Source organism: Oryx dammah, unplaced genomic scaffold, assembly GCF_014754425.2.
Source record: "Oryx dammah isolate SB20612 unplaced genomic scaffold, SCBI_Odam_1.1 HiC_scaffold_19, whole genome shotgun sequence".
Classification (NCBI taxonomy): domain Eukaryota; kingdom Metazoa; phylum Chordata; class Mammalia; order Artiodactyla; family Bovidae; genus Oryx; species Oryx dammah.
In genome coordinates, this window is record NW_024070203.1 from 5,093 (window position 1) to 9,564 (window position 4,472).

A 4,472-nucleotide genomic window follows, 5' to 3' on the forward strand; every position below is an offset into this window, starting at 1 on the left:
ACTGGAGTGGGTTGCCATTTCCTTCTCCAGCAGATCTTCCCCACCCAGGAACTGAACCTGGGTCTCCTGCATTGCAGGCAGACTCTTCACCATCTCAGCCACCAGGGAATTAAATTATGATCATGTACGAATTTAAACTGATCCTCTCAAGCTGGTTAAACAACTTGAAAAGACCGCCTTTGAAATACATGTACATAGATTAAAGATAGATATACTTGCAAGGGAAATATGAGCGAACAAGAGGAAAAGATCAAGCGAGCACCTTGACTGGAATAGAACCTTTGCCAGCCCAATCTTCAAGGAAAAGCAAAGATGATCTGATCATACCTAATAAATTCTGGCCTAATTTTTAAAAATGTAAGTAATTTTATTTGAAATTTTATTTGCATTCATTATAATTTGTTACAAAATTTACCCTAAGTTTATTTTTTGGATCAGTGATTCTCAATATAGGGTGATTTTTCTCACCCCACTCCCTGCCCAGGGACATCTGTCAATATCTAGAGATTTTTGGGTTTGTCAGAATTGAGGGTGGTGGAGTTGGGGGCAGGGTGCTACTGGCAGCTAGTAAGCAGGGTTCAAGGAAGGTGTTAAACATCCCATAATGCACAGGGCAGCCTTCATGACAATCATTTCAATTCAGTTCAGTCGTTCAGTCGAGTCCAACTCTTCTTGACCCCATGCACTGCAGCACACCCTGTCTATCACCAATTCCTGGAGCTTGTTCAAACTCATGTCCATCGAGTCTGTGATTCAATCCAACCATCTCATCCTCTGTCGTCCCCTTCTCCTCCTGCCCTCAATCTTTCCCAGCATCAGGGTCTTTTCAAATGAGTCAGCTCTTCACATCAGGTGGCCAAAGTATTGGAGTTTCAGCTTCAGCATCAGTCCTCATGTCAATCACCTGGTCTCAAATATCAACAATGCAGAAGTTGAGAACCCTGCAGTAGATGATGCTGGTAGGATTCCTATATAATTTACAAGTATGGACAACAGATAATGTAAACCATAGTCACAACAGAGCATACAGGCTGTGTTACACAGTAGTCAGGAGCTGAAATCCAGGCTTAGCTCCCTTTAGTTGTGTGATTTCAGTGACGTTCTGCAATTTTGCCTCTGTTTCCTCCTAAAAGGGTTATCTAGGGGTTGTTGTGAAGATGAAATGAGTTTAAAATAGTGTCTGGTGCCCACTAGGCCCATCTATCCATCTGTTGATGGACACAGGCTGTTTCCATGTCTTGGCTATTATAAACAATGCTGCTATGAACACTGGGATCCATGGGGATTTTCAGATTCATGTTTTTGTTTTTTCTTGGCTATATACCCAGGGGTGCAACTGCTGGATCATATGGTAGCTCTATTCCTGGGCTTCTCAGGTGGCTCAATGGTGAAAAAGTCACCTGAAGAGCAGGGGACGTGGGTTTAATCCCTGGGTTGAGACAATCCCCTGGAGAAGAAAACAGCAACTCACTGCAGTATTCTTGCCTGGAAAATCCCTTGGACAGAGGAGCCTGGCGAGCTACAATCCATGGGGTTGCAAAAGAGTCTGACCTGACTTAGCAACTAAACAACAGCAAGAAATAAGCAGGAGTGGAACTGCTGGAATCTACAGTGGTTCTGTTTTGAGTCTTTTGAGCAGCCTCCACATGGTTCTCCATAGAGGCTGCACCAGTTTACATTCCTCCAAATGGTGTACAAGGGTTCCCTTTTCTCCACATCTTCTCCAATGTTTGTTGTTTTATAGCCCTTTTGATGATGACCATTCTAACAGCTATAAAGGGAAGCCTCACTGTAATTATGATTTGTATTTCTCAAAGGGAACTATTGTCAAAATGAAGACAGCTTACTAAACAGGAAAAATATTTGCAAATGATGTGACCAGTAAGGGGTTATATATATATATATATATATCTCACACAAGTCAATAGAAAACAACCAAACTGAGATTAAAAACTGAGCAGAAGATCTGATAGACACTTGTCCAGAGAGGGCACACAGATGACCAACAGGCACATGAAAAGACAGTTGCTTCTTTTTGCCACAGGATGTCACCATTGAAAGCCTGCTTTCTACAACAAAGTGAGACAATGCAGGCCCACTCACCTGTCATCGCTTGCTCATTCTGAAGGGGCTAGAGCCCCTGTGGCCCTGTGAGGGGGGCTACCTCCTTCCCTCCAGAACCAAACTCAGCCAGGAGCTCCCCACACTTAGCTGTGTCTCTCAGCTCTTCACGTGGGGTGTCACCTTTCACCTGGGGCTGGACTAGGCTTTGTATCTGTCAGTGTCCTCCTGTCCCATCTGGAGATGCTCACCTCAAACATAACACTGAGACCCCTTTCTCTAGAGACACCAGTACTCACTGCCTCCTGCTGTAAGACATTTAAAAAAAAAAATTCCTGTGAGATCCCTGCTAATGACAATATTGATTGCTGCTTACATGGTGGAAATGACTGAAGGTGGTATCTCATTAGGTGTGTGCAGGTGGAGTGGAATAGGATGGGTAGAGACAAGCAGGCAGGGAGCCCAGGACCCCAGCGTGATGCTAGGTTTCTGGCTTGTATGATTTGATGGATGGTGGGTCAGTCCCTGGCTGGTGGGATAACTGTGGAGGGTTACTTCTGCTTTTCAGTTGGTTCCACCTAGACCCACTCTGGGCAGTGGTCAGGGAGGGCTTTTCTTGAGACCTCTTGTAGTCCCCTAGTTGTTCAGAGCCTCATTCAGCCAAGCTGAGAATGCACCAGTTTGGAGCAGGGCCCTGAGTTTCTGTCCATATGAGGGCATGGGGCGAGGGCACCTTAGGACCTACAGGACATTGCTCCAGTTGCATGATATTGGATATCTTGTTGACCACCAGGGATCTGTGATTGGTGTCCATGGGGAGACCCCTGGGTCCTGATACATGGGTCATGTCCACACAGCTCCCTACTCCTAACTGCCTGGAGGCCTCAGTTTCTATAGTATCTCTGTGCTTCTCCTCTCCTTACCATGAGCAGAGCAGGAACTGAAGAGGAAGGCTTCACAGTGATAAGCCATAATGCTATTTTACCATATAAGGAGTTGGGGGTGAATGGGAACATAGGTCTTGGGGCACATTCCTTTGCGTTAGACACTAATCACCCTAGTTGTAACTGTTTGGTTACAAGCACATCTCTTCTTGGATTGTGAATTAGTGCAACCCGGTCTAAAGGAGGAAGCACTGGTCTCCATAGTCCCAATCTTGGCTTTTTCCTCTGAGTCTCTTTTCTGTATCATGGATGCTGGGAGTCCCTCCTAAAACAGAGATGGCAAGAATTAGAGACCTCTCCATGTGCAATGCCTGGTGAAGGATGCCCAGTAGACAGGAAGTCGGTTTAACTCTCCTCAATCTTCTCCCCTGGTCTGGGGACCAAATCGTAGACATGTCTGAATCTTTAATGTCCAGCATGAAGTATGTGACTAGCCAATGATGGGTTAGCCAATTGATTGACAGCCACTGCTGACTGTATTGGGAATATTGATTGCTTAGGGCATTAAGCCTTTCTTGGGCATCTCATGTGTTGCCCCTGGCCGCCCCCCAGGCCCCTCTTCAACGTTTACCATCATTGGTCTAACCCCTGTCATCTTCAAAGTTTACCATCATTGCTCTAACCCCTGTCATCTGTCCCCTGCCTCCCTGGGCGGGGAAGAGGTTAGCGTGAGGTCTGGAGAGAACCTTTCTATTTCTATTTTCTTTAATTCAGGAGGGCAACTCCCGAGGCGAAGACTGAGCATGCTCGCGGCCCGACTGGCTGGCGGGAGCCGGTGGGCTTCGGGTCTCGAGCTGCTTGCGCCCCCTTACACGGGCTGGGCGGGCGGGCGAGCGGACGGGGTCTGGCTCCTGGACATCCGGCCCGGGCCGCGGGCTCCCGTCGCCGACTGGCGGCGGAGAGGGCCGAGGCTGGGGAAAGGGGGCGCCGCGCCTCCGCGTCCGACGCACAGCCTCGGGGCGGTGCGCAGGGTTGCGGGGATCCGGGCCAGCCGGCGGCGGCAGGAACAGCTCTCCAGGCCGCGAGGGCGCGCTGCGCGCCGGGTGCCGGGGTCTGGCCGCGTCCCGGCGAGGGAACGGGGGAAGCGAGGGCGCGGAGGTGAGCGGAGCCAGCGGGCGAGAGCCTAGAGCGCGGGCGCTCGGTCCTTTTTTTTCTTTTCGCAGTGGTGGCGGCAGATCCCTTTCGCCAGCGTTTCCGGCCTTGCCACCCGGCCCCGCTTCACCGGAGCTGCCCCGGAAGAGGTCGCGGCCGGACAGCTGTTGCGCGGAGAAGGGGGCAGTTGCGGAGTTCCATAACCATAGCAACCGCATCAGCACCACGGCTGCGGCGGCGGCGGCGAGGGCAGCAGCCTCTCGCTCCTCCTCCAGGCAGCCTTGCTGTGGGGACCCGAGACCCAGCTCTCAGGTGCCCGGACTCCGCGGTCCTCCCACTGCCGCTGCAAGTGTTGGCGACTGAAGGAGGCGGAAA

The 4,472-nt window shown here is 50.2% G+C and overlaps 1 long non-coding RNA gene across 1 annotated transcript; it reads right to left on the reverse strand.

Annotated features, from left to right (window-relative positions):
* Positions 1–1,927: 1,927 nt before the first annotated feature.
* On the reverse strand, positions 1,928–3,587 carry LOC120878983. The gene is made up of 3 exons (XR_005724681.1): positions 3,577–3,587; positions 2,617–2,621; positions 1,928–2,028 (listed from the first exon to the last, which is right to left on the reverse strand). It is a non-coding gene; the product is annotated as an uncharacterized LOC120878983 (long non-coding RNA).
* Between the last annotated feature and the right edge of the window lie 885 nt (positions 3,588–4,472).